Source organism: Cupressus sempervirens, chromosome 5, assembly GCF_028749045.1.
Source record: "Cupressus sempervirens isolate cs-2001-9-10 chromosome 5, ASM2874904v1, whole genome shotgun sequence".
Taxonomy (NCBI): domain Eukaryota; kingdom Viridiplantae; phylum Streptophyta; class Pinopsida; order Cupressales; family Cupressaceae; genus Cupressus; species Cupressus sempervirens.
The window spans coordinates 116,483,291-116,499,668 of NC_143122.1; positions in this window are offsets into that span (position 1 = coordinate 116,483,291).

Consider the following 16,378-nt stretch of genomic DNA (forward strand, 5'->3'; position numbering starts at 1 on the left):
TGTCTTAAGTTTCATCATTTGACTTACATGTCAACGCATTTGTTCCCCGGTAGCATTATCCTTCCATTTTTAAGAATTACATTCTAAGAATAACTTAAGGATAAATATTTACTCATTAAATCATTTTCTTTATTTGCTAAGATCCTTAATACTAATTGGATAACATAATCAAAAGATCATTATTCATTGATAAAAGAACCAATTATCAATATTCGAATAAGAAGATTATAACTTCATTAAAATGATCAATTAACATAGGTACACCATCCATGACCTATTACATTCTAATAGTTTTCAATTAGAAACTTAATTAAGTATTACTAAAGTTTGATTCTTTTAATTTAATCGTTATCATCATTGACAACCATATAATATCTAAGGTCATAATTCAAGTCATAAGATTTATCAACTTCAATATAGATAATCTACAATCTCGTTAAAAGAATTATATCAATTAAATTTCTATTATATAACTTAATTAATAATTAAATCTAATTAAATCTCATTAATTGATTTAATTAATAATTGCATAAGTGTAGCAACGTTCTAATTAATATCAGTTGACTAATAACTAACTAGAATTTTATAAGTTAAAAGTCAACTATAATCTAGTAAACAAATATTCATATTCATAGTTCAATAATAATAACTTGTTAATATTAATAATAAGCTATATTGACAATCTTAATAATAGATCACATTCATCATTCTTTATGAATACTAATGTTTCTTTAATTAATTCATATTAATAATAGTCATTTCAAGATAAATCTCAATCGCATAATATAATTATATTGACAACTCATTGAATATTAATCAATCATACTTCAAATCAAAAACTAATATCTTTTACAAAATTTTAATCATTAAATAATCTCCACTAGATTAACTCCAATCATATTTATTAATAACTAATCAAACCATTATTTATTAATAGTTTGCTAGTCCTTACAAATATTAATAAATAATGAACTCATCAAACTATAAATATTCGATCTATAGAATCCTTCCATATACTTATTAGTTAATATTTGACTAACTCTTAACACCATTAAGGTAAATCAACAAGTTATACAATTCTACTTATTATAATAATAACTCCATGTCAATTAATCCATTACCATTACATTCTCTTCATTTAAAATTATCATTTCTTATATTATTTAATATATATTAAATAATATTTAATATACATTAAATAATTAATATTAAAAGTCATCCATTTTTTATTGAAATCAATATCTCTATCCATCAGCTCTATTTACAAACTTTCCATTAAAAATCTCCATTAATTCATTTAGAACATTCTTATTAGTCTTTAGACTAATTAAATAATTATTAAATTCTAATTATATTGCTTTGATATATTATTTTTGTGAAGTTTAAGCATAAAGAATTCTTAGTTATGGAAAATGGAGAAATATCTGTCCTTGAATAAAATAGTCTCAGTACGACGGCCATATCTCCCTAATGAACCGTTGGATCAGACTGAAATTAAAATATGTTAGAGAAGGCCAAGTTGCGCCAATTCTGACTGGAGCGATCAAATAAATTCGATCTCGATAAAAAGTTATGAATGACTGAGTTTGAGTCTATCCAAGGGCAACGACAGGACAATTTGTGATGAATTAAGAATTTACTCTTAAAAGGTAATTGTTCTCTAAATTTATCCAATAATTTCACTAATGGATTTGGCCATAAATCTTGAAACCATTTTCAAATCTATTTCGATTTGATTCTAATTCGAACCCAAACCCGTTTAGATTTAATTTCTTTCTTAATTAGATTTAAGGTTTTTCTATTGTTTTCTTTGCAACCATACATATCTAGATTTCAATTTAATTGAAGATTCAATCACAAAGAGTATTCAGACACATATAACAAACATGATGAAGACAGGAAGAGAAATAGTGCAAAGAGAATATGCGAATATCACGAGTGCACCTAGACATTGATGCTAATCCGTCATACCTCAGAAGTCCATAGAAAATCCCTTCCTTCTCCATCATTTGCAATTCCTCCAAGATCCAAGCCAACCAAATCCTCTAAGTGACTAGAAGAGCTAGAAGGAACATAGAAGCATGTAGAAAATATATGAGCATATGAACTTCTCCAGTGCATGTAAGCTTTGAAGCTTCCATTTTAAGCTTGTAGCTTATAGCTTCCATTCAGCTTGTAGCTTGTAGCTTCTACTAAGCTTGTCCAAACACACTAGGAGAGCCTCTATTTAAAGGCCTCTAAGATGCATCTAGAGTGTCTCTAGAAACAACTAGAAGATAAACATGACAACCAAACATGAGTCTTCTCCAACCTTCAAGATGAGTCTTAAAATTGTAGACACCATATGCTCAAATAAAATGCTAACTTCTAAGTGTAGACAACTAGTGCATTCTTAGAGTGCAAACTCTAGTGTTGTCTACATGACAACTCTTGAGAATTTGCCAACTCTTATGTGAGCAAATATTAAAATAATGCACATTAATTCATATAATATTTACTTTTACTCTTTCCAATTTAATTTATTTATTTATTAAATCTCATGCACTTACTTTAATAATTCTATTTTTTAATCTTAATATATTTATATTTCAATCACATGAACTCTAGAATCTTTTAATAATTTAAATATATTTTTCACTTTTAAATTTTATTTTCCAAAACTTAAATTGCTAAAATATTTATTAGCTTTAATAATGATATTATTTAGTCATTTATTTAAAAATGAACTTCAAATATATTATTATTAAAATAAATATTGTCACATTCCAACTTTTAACTTTTAACTTTTTATTTTCAAATTTAATTATTTTATTTAATTAATTTCTTAATTAATTAAATAAAATAAATATTAAAATACCATATTAATTTTCCATTTAATTAAATCATTAATTAAATCTTTTAATTAGGCTTAATTAATAGAAAATACTCCAAAGACTCACAAAGGTAAAAATATGAAAAATCCATCATAGCCAAAATACATACAAAATCAAACCAAAGGTTTAAATCATGAATTACATCATCTGACGCATTCGGAAGGTACTCAACTTGGATACTTGTCCTAATTTTCCAGTTAGGACAAATGGCTTAAAGGGTTGGGATTTGGACTTGAGAATTTATCTCCCCTCTCTTATCATTGAGATAATATGATAGGGCATGCTCATCTTGGCAATTCAGAGAAGTCGATACCCGGTACCTGCAATCTGCATAAAAACTATTCATGTACAAGCACAATATATACTAAACTAAACAGGCAATGGCAAAAAGTGGTGCATCGTGTAAATCTCGACTAGCAGGTGACTATGACTCCCTTCCTTAACCACATCAGACACGACATACAAAAGCAAACACACAAAGCAAACACGCAAACCATACACATGCAAGTATGGGGTAAGTATCCATAAGAAAACACATATGATAATAAATCATCTTAGTAATCATCATTAACAACTGAAAATACTAAAAATAATCTGAATCCTTAGCACAATATTTGATAATCTCAAAAGAATGCTACTAGCCAACAACATAAAATTAGCTCTAAAAGAGTTCAACTATGATAACAAAATGAGAACTAGGGGCAGACACTACACAAAGATCAAGTTTGACCAAAAGTTGACCAAATTGAACCACAATTGACTTAAGTTGACTAGTTTTGAAAAGAATTTTGAAATAATTAAACGAAATTATTTAATTAAATGGAGTACTTACTTCTAATTAATTAAACAAAGTTATTTAATTAAATGAGAAACCATTCCTAAAGTAATTATGAGAGCATATCTCATTTTATTAAATTAAATATCTCAACAAAATCTCTCTTCAATTCAAAAAGAAAAATTTCCAGTTCACTATTGATAAAAAATGACTTAAATCATTTAACTCCTTTTTCTACTCAAATTTAATCAGTTAACTCCTTATTTTACTCAAATTAAATCTGTTAACCCCCTTTAATTTGGTAATCTTCCTTTATGACTGAACTTCACTTTTAATCCTGATCGTTGATTGAAATCGATCTCAACCGTTGATGAATTCCAGGAAAGTCTATTTAAGAGAACCTCATCTCTTCATTTTGAAAGGTTGAATGAGAATTTGCATCAAATTGTTGCTGGAATTCATACTCACATTTGCTTATATTCACATACACAAAGATCAAGTTTGACCAAAAGTTGACCAGATTTAACCACAGTTGGCTTGAGTTGACTAGTTTCGAAAAGAATTTTGAAATAATTAAATGAAATTATTTAATTAAATGGAGTACTTACTTCTAATTAATTAAACAAAGTTATTTAATTAAATTAGAAGCCATTCCTAACTAATTAAATGAAGTTATTTAATTAAATAAGAAAATTGTCTCTAATTAATTAAAGATTAATTAATTAAATAGAAAAAGTAATTATGAGAGCATATCTCATTTTATTAAATTTAATATCTCAACAAAATCTCTCTTCAGTTCAAAAAGGAAAATTTTCAGTTCACTATTGATAAAAAATGAGTTAAATCAGTTAACTCCTTTTTCTACTCAAATTGAATCAGTTAACTCCTTATTTTACTCAAATTAAATCTGTTAACTCATTTTAATTTAGAAATCTCCCTTTATGACTGAACTTCACCTTTAATCCTGACCGTTGATTGAAATCGATCTAAACTGTCGATGAATTCCAAGAAAGTCTATTTAAGAGACCCTCATCTCTTCATTTTGAAAGGATGAATGAGAATTTGTATCGAATTGTTGCTGAAATTCATACTCACATTTGCTCATGTTCACATATGCAAAGATCAAGTTTGACCAAAAGTTGACCAGATTTAAACATGGTTGACTTGAGTTAACTAGTTTCGAAAAGAATTTTTAAATAATTAAACAAAATTATTTAATTAAATGGAGTACTTAATTCTAATTAATTAAAAAAAGTTATTTCATTAAATGAGAAGGCATTCCTAACTAATTAAATGAAATTATTTAATTAAATAAGAAAAGTATCTCTAATTAATTAAAGATTATTTAATTAAAAAGAAAAAGTAATTATGAGAGCATATCTGATTTTATTAAATTAAATATTTTGACAAAATCTCTCTTCAGTTCAAAAAGGGAAATTTTCAGTTCACTATTAATAAAAAATGAGTTAAATCAGTTAACTCTCTTTTCTACTCAAATTGAATCAGTTAACTCTTTATTTTACTTAAACTAAATCTGTTAACTCCTTTTAATTTGAAAATCTTCCTTTATGACTGAACTTCACCTTTAATCCTGACCGTTGATTGAAATCGATCTCAACCGTTGATGAATTCCAAAAAAGTCTATTTAAGAGACTCTCATCTCTTTATTTTGAAAAGTTGAATGAGAATTTGCATCGAATTGTTGCTGGAATTCATACTCACATTTGCTCATATTCACATACGCAAAGATCAAGTTTGACCAAAAGTTGACAAGATTTAACCACAATTGACTTGAGTTCACTAGTTTCGAAAAGAATTTTGAAATAATTAAATGAAATTATTTAATTAAATGAAGTACTTACTTCTAATTAATTAAACAAATTTATTTAATTAAATGAGAAGCCATTCCTAACTAATTAAATGAAGTTATTTAATTAAATAAGAAAAGTGTCTCTAATTAATTAAAGATTATTTAATTAAATAGAAAAAGTAATTATGAGAGCATATCTCATTTTATTAAATTAAATATCTCAACAAAATATCTCTTCAGTTCAAAAAGAGAAATTTTCATTTCACTATTGATAAAAAATGAGTTAAATCAATAAACTCCTTTTTCTACTCGAATTGAATCAGTTAACTCCTTATTTTAATCAAATTAAATCTATTAACTCCCTTTAATTTGGAAATCTCCCTTTATGACTGAACTTCACCTTTAATCCTGACCGTTGATAGAAATCGATCTCAACCGTTGATAAATTCTAGGAAAGTCTATTTAAGAGACCCTCATCTCTTCATTTTGAAAGGTTGAATGAGAATTTGCATCGAGTTGTTGCTGGAATTCATACTCACATTTGCTCATATTCACATACGCAAAGATCAAGTTTGACCAAAAGTTGACCAGATTTAACCATGGTTGACTTGAGTTCACTAGTTTCGAAAAGAATTTTGAAATAATTAAACGAAATTATTTAATTAAATGGAGTACTTACTTCTAATTAATTAAACAAAGTTATTTAATTAAATGAGAAGCCATTCCTAACTAATTAAATGAAGTTATTTAATTAAATAAGAAAAGTGTCTCTAATTAATTAAAGATTATTTAATTAAATAGAAAAAGTAATTATGAGAGGATATCTCATTTTATTAAATTAAATATCTCAACAAAATATCTCTTCAGTTCGAAAAGGGAAATTTCCATTTCACTATTGATAAAAAATGAGTTAAATCAATTAACTCCTTTTTCTACTCAAATTGAATCAGTTAACTCCTTATTTTACTCAAATTAAATTTGTTAACTCCCTTTAATTTGGAAATCTCCCTTTATGACTGAACTTCACCTTTAATCCTAACCGTTGATAGAAATTGATCTCAACCATTGATAAATTCTAGGAAAGTCTATTTAAGAGACCCTCATCTCTTCATTTTGAAAGGTTGAATGAGAATTTGCATCGAGTTGTTGCTGGAATTCATACTCACATTTGCTCATATTCACATATGCAAAGATCAAGTTTCACCAAAAGTGGACCAGATTTAACTACGATTGACTTGAGTTGACTAGTTTTGAAAAAAAATTTAAAATAATTAAATAAAATTATTTACTTAAATGGAGTACTTACTTCGTATTAATTAAACAAAGTTATTTAACTAAATGAGAAGCCATTCATAACTAATTTAATGAAGTTATTTAATTAAATAAGAAAAGTGTCTTTAATTAATTAAAGATTATTTAATTAAATTGGAAAAGTAATTATGAGAGTATATCTAATTTTATTAAATTAAATATCTCAAAAAAATCTCTTTTCAGTTCAAAAAGGGAAATTTCTAGTTCACTATTGATCAAAAATGAGTTAAATCAGTTAACTCCTCTTTCTACTCAAACTGAATCAGTTAACTCCTTATTTTACTCAAATTAAATATGTTAATTCTCTTTAATTTGAAAATATCCCTTTATGACTGAACTTCACCTTTAATACTGACCGTTGATTGAACTCGATCTCAACCGTTGATAAATTCCAGAAAAGTCTATTTAAGAGACCCTCATCTCTTTATTTTGAAAGGTCGAATGAGGATTTGCATCGAATTGTTGTTGGAATTCATACTCACATTTACTCATATTCACATACGCAAAGATCAAGTTTGACCAAAAGTTGACCAGATTTAACCACAGTTGACTTGAGTTGACTAGTTTCGAAAAGAATTTTCAAATAATTAAACAAAATTATTTAATTAAATGAAGTACTTACTTCTAATTAATTAAACAAAGTTATTTAATTAAATGAAAAACCATTCCTAACTAATTAAATGAAGTTATTTAATTAAATAAGAAAAGTGTCTCTAATTAATTAAAGATTATTTAATTAAATAGAAAAAGTAATTATGGGAGCATATCTCATTTTATTAAATTTAATATCTCAACAAAATCTCTCTTCAGTTCAAAAAGGGAAATTTTCAGTTCACTATTGATAAAAAATGAGTTAAATCAGTTAACTCCATTTTTTACTCAAATTTAATCTGTTAACTCCCTTTAATTTGAAAATGTCCCTTTATGACTGAACTTCACCTTTAATCCTGACCGTTGATTGAAATCGATCTCAACCGTTGATAAATTTCAGGAAAGTCTATTTAAGAGAACCTCATCTCTCCATTTTGAAAGGATGAATGAGAATTTGCATCGAATTATTGTTGGAATTTATACTCACATTTATTCATATTCACATACACAAAGATCAAGTTTGACCAAAAGTTGACCAAATTTAACCACGATTGACTTGAGTTGACTAGTTTCGAAAAAAAATTTGAAATAATTAAACGAAATTATTTAATTAAATGTAGTACTTACTTGTAATTAATTAAACAAAGTTATTTAATTAAATGAGAAGCCATTCCTAACTAATTAAATGAAGTTATTTAATTAAATAAGAAAAGTGTCTCTAATTAATTAAAGATTATTTAATTAAATAGAAAAAGTAATTATGAGAGCATATCTTGTTTTATTAAATTAAATATCTCAACAAAATCTCTCTTCAGTTTAAAAAGGGAAATTTCAAATTCACTATTGATCAAAAATGAGTTAAATTAGTTAACTCCTTTTTCTACCCAAATTAAATTAGTTAACTCCTTATTTTACTCAAATTAAATCTGTTAACTCCCTTTAATTTGGAAATCTCCCTTTATTACTGAACTTCACCTTTAATCCTGACCGTTAATTGAAATTGATCTCAACCGTTGATGAATTCCAAGAAAGTCTATTTAAGAGACCCTCAACTCTTCATTTTGAAAAGTTGAATGAGAATTTGCATCGAATTGTTGGAGGAATTCATACTCACATTTGGTCATATTCACATACGCAAAAATAAATTTTGACCAAAAATTGACTAGATTTAACCACGATTGACTTGAGTTGACTAGTTTCGAAAAAAAATTAAATAATTAAATAAAATTATTTAATTAAATGGAGTACTTACTTCTAATTAATTAAACAAAGTTATATAATTAAATGAGAAGTCATTCCTAACTAATTAAATGAAGTTATTTAATTAAATAAGAAAAGTGTCTCTAATTAATTAAAAATTATTTAATTAAATAGAAAAAGTAATTATGAGAGCGTATCTCATTTTATTAAATTAAATATCTCAACAAAATCTCTCTTCAGTTTAAAAAGGAAAATTTCAAGTTCACTATTGATAAAAAATGAGTTAAATCAGTTAACTCTTTTTTCTACTAAAATTGAATCAGTTAACTTCTTATTTTACTCAAATTAAATCTGTTAACTCGTTTTAATTTGGAAATCTCCCTTTATTACTAAATTTCACCTTTATTCCTGATCGTTGATTGAAATCGATCTCAACCATTGATGAATTCCAGGAAAGTCTATTTAAGAGACCGTCATCTCTTCATTTTGAAAGGTTGAATGAGAATTTGCATCGAATTGTTGCTAAAATTCATAGTCACATTTGCTCATACTCACATACGCAAAGATCAAGTTTGATTAAAAGTTGACCAGATTTAACCACGGTTGACTTGAGTTGACTAGTTTCAACATTAATTTTGAAATAATTAAACGAAATTATTTAATTAAATGGACTACTTACTTCTAATTAATTAAACAAAGTTATTTAATTAAATGATTCCTAACTAATTAAATGAGAAGCCATTCCTAACTAATTAAATGAAGTTATTTAATTAAATAAGAAAAGTGTCTCTAATTAACTAAAGATTATTTAATTTTATAAAAAAGGTAATTGTGAGAGCATATCTCATTTTATTAAATTAAATATCTCAACAAAATCTCTCTTCAGTTCAAAAAAGAAAATTTTCAATTCAATATTGATAAAAAATGAGTTAAATCAGTTAACTCCTTTTTCTACTCAAATTAAATCAGTTAACTCCTTATTTTACTCAAATAAAATCTGTTAACTCCCTTTAATTTGAAAATCTCCCTTTATGACTGAACTTCACCTTTAATCCTGACCGTTGATTGAAAACGATCTCAACCGTTAATAAATTTCAGGAAAGTCTATTTAAGAGATCCTCATCTCTTCATTTTGAAAGGTTGAATGACAATTTGCATCGAATTGTTACTAAAATTCATACTCACATTTGCTCATATTCACATACGCAAAGATCAAGTTTGATGAAAGGTTGATCAGATTTAACCACGGTTGACTAGTTTCGAAAAGAATTTTGAAATAATTAAACACAATTATTTAATTAAATTGATTACTTACTTTTAATTAATTAAACAAACTTATTTAATTAAATGAGAAGCCATTCCTAATTAATTAAATGAAGTTATTTAATTAAATAAGAAAAGTGTCTCTAATTAATTAAAGATTATTTAATTAAATAAAAAAAGTAATTATGAGAGCATATCTCATTTTATTAAATTAAATATCACAACAAAATCTCTCTTCAGTTCAAAAAGAGAAATTTTCAGTTCACGATTGATAAAAAATGAGTTAAATCAGTTGACTTTTTTTTCTACTCAAATTGAATCATTTAACTCCTTATTTTACTCAAATTAAATCTGTTAACTACCTTTAATTTGGTAATCTCCCTTTATGACTGAACTTTACCTCTAATCCTAACCGTTGATTGAAATCGATCTCAACCATTGATGAATTTTAGAAAAGTCTATTTAAAAGACCCTCATCTCTTCATTTTGAAAGGTTGAATGAGAATTTGCATCGAATTGTTGTTGGAATTCATACTCACATTTGCTCATATTCACATACGCAAAGATCAAGTTTGACCAAAAGTTGACCATATTTAATCGCAGTTGACTTGATTTGACTAGTTTTAAAAAGAATTTTGAAATAATTAAACGAAATTATTTAATTAAATGGAGTACTTACTTCTAATTAATTAAACAAAGTTATTTAATTAAATGAGAAGCCATTCCTAATTAATTAAATGAAGTTATTTAATTAAATAAGAAAAGTGTCTCTAATTAATTAAAGATTATTTAATTAAATAGAAAAAGTAATTATGAGAGCATATCTCATTTTATTAAATTAAATATCTCAACAAAATTTCTCTTCAGTTTATAAAGGAAAATTTCCAGTTCACTATTGATCAAAAATGAGTTAAATCTATTGACTTCTTTTTCTACTGAAATTGAATTAGTTAACTCCTCATTTTACTTAAATTAAATCTGTTAACTCCCTTTTATTTGAAAATCTTCCTTTATGACTTAACTTCACCTTTAATCCTGATCGTTGATTGAAATTGATCTCAACCGTTGATGAATTTCAGGAAAGTATATTTAAGAGACCCTCATCTCTTCATTTTGAAAGGTTGAATGAGAATTTGCATCGAATTATTGCTGGAATTCATACTCATATTTGCTCATATTCACATACACAAAGATCAAGTTTGACGAAAAGTTGACCAGATGTAATCATGGTTGACTTGAGTTGACTAGTTTTGAAAAGAATTTTTAAATAATTAAAAAAAATTGTTTAATTAAATGGAGTAGTTACTTCTAATTAATTAAAAAAACTTATTTAATTAAATGAGAAGCCATTCCTAATTAATTAATTGAAGTTATTTAATTAAATAAGAAAAGTGTCTCTAATTAATTAAAGATTATTTAATTAAATAGAAAAAGTAATTATGAGAGCATATTTCATTTTATGAAATTAAATATCACAAAAAAATCCCTCTTCAGTTCAAAAAGGGAAATTTCGTATTCACTATTGATCAAAAGTGAGTTAATGTTGGAATAATGATACATTTGTCATTAGTTACAACACTTATTTGATTCTAAATGCTTACCGAGTTCATCGCTCAGTTTAGAGTTCATATCGAGCATTCGTTGGTTACCAAGTATGTTCAGCAGTGTTTATCGAGTCAGGAAGGTAAACGAAAGTTTTAGTGTTTACCGAGTCAGGAAGGTAAACAAAAGATTTAGTGGTTACCGAGTCAGAAAGGTAAACGAAGGATTTAGCATTTATCGAGTCAGAAAGGTAAATGAAGGATTTAGTGTTTACCAATTCAGAAAGGTAAATGAAGGTTTCAGTGATTACCAAGACAGTATTCAATGTTTACCAAGTGAATTGAAAGAGTTAGTTTCTATCGAGTGACACAATGTTTACCTAGTCACCAATGGTTACCAAGTTCCAAGCTACTCAGAGTGATTAGTACAGACCGAGCCCCTACCTCTACCGAGTGCATGACGATGTCGTGTAATGTAGTGGATACCGAGTGTCAGAAGGTCACCGAGTAAGTTTGAGGAACCTGAATTTTCTACTATTTGGCCGACTCAGTAATATTTTTTTCACTTATGTTTGGCTGACCTTGTTGTTGTAAATATTAGAATGGTATATATGTAATGTATTGTACCATTTACAAAAGAGATAATGAAGAAGAGTAACAGTCAAGCAAGAGCGAAGTAAGAATGTAATTGAGCGAATTGGAAAAGAATTAGCAGCAAAGTATTTAGCAAGGTTATCAAGGAGCAGCAAAGATATATCCATCACATCAAGTGATCAGTACATAAGATCTAATCAACAAATCAGTTGCAAGAAGATCCACTGCTTCATCCTAACAAGTGAATTAGTTTTGTAAATCCTTTAACATGGTAGACTTAACAGTCTTATGTAAATCTCCTAACAGAGTGCATACTTCATTGTATGTTTGTAAATCCTCTAATAATGTGGATCTAGCAGTCCTACTTGCTCGTAACAGGGCAGATCATCAGAAGTGATCACTATAAGCCTTAACCGGCCAACTTTATACTGCAGTATTGAAGTTTCGTGGGCATCATCCCCACCCCAGTTTTACTTTCAATTTGAAAAGTTTCTGGGTCACCAAATCAGTGTGTTAATCTTTTCATGTGTTCAGTAAAGTAGATGAATGAATGGTGAATTTGTTATTATGCTGAATTGGTTTAAATTTTAAAGCTTACTGATTCACCCCTCCCCTCTCAGTAACATTGTTAGACCTGAATATTTCCAACAATTGGTATCAGAGCTTTGTGGTTCTCAGGACAGAGCTTGACAGCTTGAGCAAAGATCAAGGACAATGGAGATATTCAGACTTGACAAAACTATTGAGAATGAGAAGCTAGATTTGGAGATGGCCATGGTTCAACTCAAAGAAGCAAAGGAACATCTTTCTCAATCTCTAAAAAGAAGAAAGGAACTTGCAAGACAAATAAATGACCATTTTTATGTTGAAGAAAAGATTGAAGATTTGTTACCATCAAGTCATTCAGAAGAAGCTGACAAAGTAATCAAAGAACTTTTAGAAAAGAATGGATCTCTGCAAGAAGAGGTAAGAAAGCTTAAAAGAGAGCAAGAAATATAGTCAATCAGGCTATGTGAAGTTTTGGAACAAAGAAACAAAGCACAAGAAGAATTGGAAGATAGAAGTCATGAAGCTCAAAATCAATCCCTTAAACATGAAGATCTAGCAGATCAACTATCCAATGCAAATGAAGAAATTAGGATTCTTAGAGCACAAAATGAAAGTCTACAAAACTGAGAGACAAACCAATGAAAGCTTGAAAAATGATCTAAAAATTGAAAAACAAGTCAATGAAAGGATGATGAAATCTCAAGCAGACATGAATCAATTGAATCAGCAAAATGAGCAGAATTTCTATAAGCAAAAAGGTAAAGCTAGTCTTGAATACAAGGAAGAAGGTGAATCTTCTAAACAAGGTACTCAAAGGAATCAAAGACCCACTTGTAATCATTGTGGCAAGATAGGTCATACATCTAACAAATGTTGGAGTAATGGTAAAGGTAAATTCAATGGCAAATGTTTCAATTGCAATCAGCATGGTCACAAAGCCAATGAATGCAAGGAGAAACCAAAGTTTGAAGGCAAGTGTCACAAATGCAAGAAACAAGGACATAAGGCATCTGAATGTAGATCAAAATCACTCAATCCAGCAGAACAAATTGTCAAAGCAATATTTGGTTGGGATTACAATACTTGGTATAGATGTCACTATTGTGGAGAATATGGACACATAGGAACAAACTCTAGAAGGCATCACCTAAGGAAGAAAGATACAACCATAAGATGCTATACTTGTACTAAACTTGGTCATATAGCCAAGAATTGCATGAATATAGGAAAGATTGAAGATGAAAAGAAAATTAGAGCTGACAATATTCGAAAGCAAATGAAACAACAGTGGATTCCTAAGTCTACCGAGCAAGAAAATTCAAATGATGGAAATGTCACTCTAGAAATGGGTGACTCCACCATATCTAATTAGGACTTATCAAGAAGGATAAGGGAATGCATCTTCAAGCCATATCCTAGGCAATTCTAGAAATAAGAAGTGGAAATGAAAAATCAGTATTGTAGATACAAGTCATAATTCACAGTTTTGCATCTACCGAGTAAGGTTGGTTTTCAAATTTTATCGAGCTGCAAGGTTTACCGAGTAAGTTGGTGACTATTTATAAAATTCTAATTCTCAGCTACCTACGTACCTGAGCATTAATGACAGGATTTTGATAAAAAAGGCAAAATTTGATCTCATTTTTCACCGCGAATTCAAAGTTCACAGAGCAAATATATTTTCAAGTGCATCCAAGCGAGTTCAAGTGATTTGAAGCGATTTTTCAGTAAAGAAATTGTGTTACAAAATCATTCTCTCACCGAGTAGCAATGGCATCCGCAAGCACCAGTGACAGCAAGGCGAAGAGAGGTTCTGAAATGCTTGTGAAGGGAGTTGAATGGAAGGCACCCAATTTCAAAATTGTTCCTGCCATTGCTGAATCACTCGAGCCGCATGGAGCTCAATCGCAGATCCCTCCAAAGGTACTTCTAATCAATGATATTCATACTCATTTCAAGTGTATTGTGCAAGAAATAGGGACACTATATATGGATAGTACCCTAGCCGAGTTATGCATGGATGGAACCCTAAAACTTGAGTTCAAACATTTGAAAACCAAAGGCTTAACCCATATCCCGCATCTGCCAAAGAGTTTCCAAGTGAAATGGGTGAGGTATATCTTAAGCCGTGTGCATAATGGACAATTGTGGTTAGAACAACCCATCCTCATAACAAAGAAGATGATCCACAAGATCACAGGCTTACCAATGTTGACCAAAGCCAAAACCACCAAAACCCTAGGTCGAGATGACCTCCAGAAATATAACTGAAATTTGGTATTTGTGTTATTGCATACAAACTGTATAGTTCTAGCAGGCTAAATAGTGTACCCTATGAGGCTGTAGATTTGACATATAAAATTGTAAAGAAAAATATGGAGTTTGACCTAGCTGATGTGCTATTAAACCAATTCAATAAAAACATGGATAGCATAAGGACTGCAAAGACAAACCCTTGTAAATTTGGTTCTTTGCTAGATTGTTTATTTTTCTATGTATAGAAATTCTTTCCATTAAAGGGTGCAGTTGTATGGAGGAAAGATACTCCAAGTTTGTATCAAATAAATGAATTCATAGCAGAAATGGGTATGAATTTTGACAAAGTAATGGATAATTATTTTGAAGATTTCAAGGAAAGGATGAACACCAGATTCAGAATACCTCCAAAACTTGTTGAAGAGTATGAGGATGATGTCTGTTTCATGGTTGACTGTGATAGAGTCTACATCCAGGAAATCAAACCCCAAGTGGCATGGGTAAAACCATTGCCCTATGAACTAAATATTGATGATGCCAGAGACATCATTGAGGCACTGGTAAATGAACCAGTGGATCCCAAGTTGCCTGCATTTGGAACCTATGAAGAGGCTAAGGTTAGAATAGAGCTTGAAATCAAGCTTCCTCAAGCAATCTCTAAAGGCAAGAGAAAGATAGAAAAGCTAAAAGCTGATACTGGACCTCTTATGCTTACCGAGGGCAATGATGAGGATGAAGAAAAAGAAGAAGAAGAAGAGGAGCCAGAAAAGGAAGCAGAACCAGCAAAGAAAAAGGGTAGGGTAATCTTCACCAAACCTAAAAGGGAAACTTCTGTAGTTTTCTCCAGGAGAACAAGATAGGGGAAGAAGGAACCTGTACTTGTTAAGCCTCCACTCACATTTGAGGCAAGATTGAAGCAATTAGAAGCAGGTGCTAGCTTCACAAACTTCAAAGCATTGAAGTTTGAAACCAGAACAGAACAGGAAAAGATGCAGATTGAGGAACTAGTACTGAACAAGATGGGTAAATGGAAATACTCACCAGATCAGATAGCCTCTTAGATCTCCAAAGAACTATTGGAGAGGTTGCAATCAAGATGGGAAGCTGCAACCAAGACTGTCAAAGACATCTATGAGCAGACCCTGAGGAATCTCCTGCCGAGTCTCACTGATGCTGAAGTGAAGACATCACTGAAAGACCACGAAGGTAACATGATGATTAGATTCCACACCTGTTTGATACTTGTCAAATATATTGAGCATGTGGTAAATGATGCAACAAACATGTGGAAAAACATCTATCATCTACACAAATCCAGTGATGATACTGTTGAAATCAAGGACATTGAAAACAATGATGATGATGATAATGATATTGAAGATATTCCAGGGGATCTCCATTCAATAATGTTAGAAGTTGAAGAAGAAGCTAGAAAAGAAATTGAGGAAGAAGAAGCTAAAAAAGAAATGGAGGAAGAAGAAGAAGATGAACAAGACAAAAAGGAAGAAGATCTAGTAAAAATTGCAGCTGATGTCATTGCCTCCCTTCCTCACTATCCACCAAAGACTATTAAATCTACTATGGAGATAATATCTTCAAGCAAAATTGTGAGCAC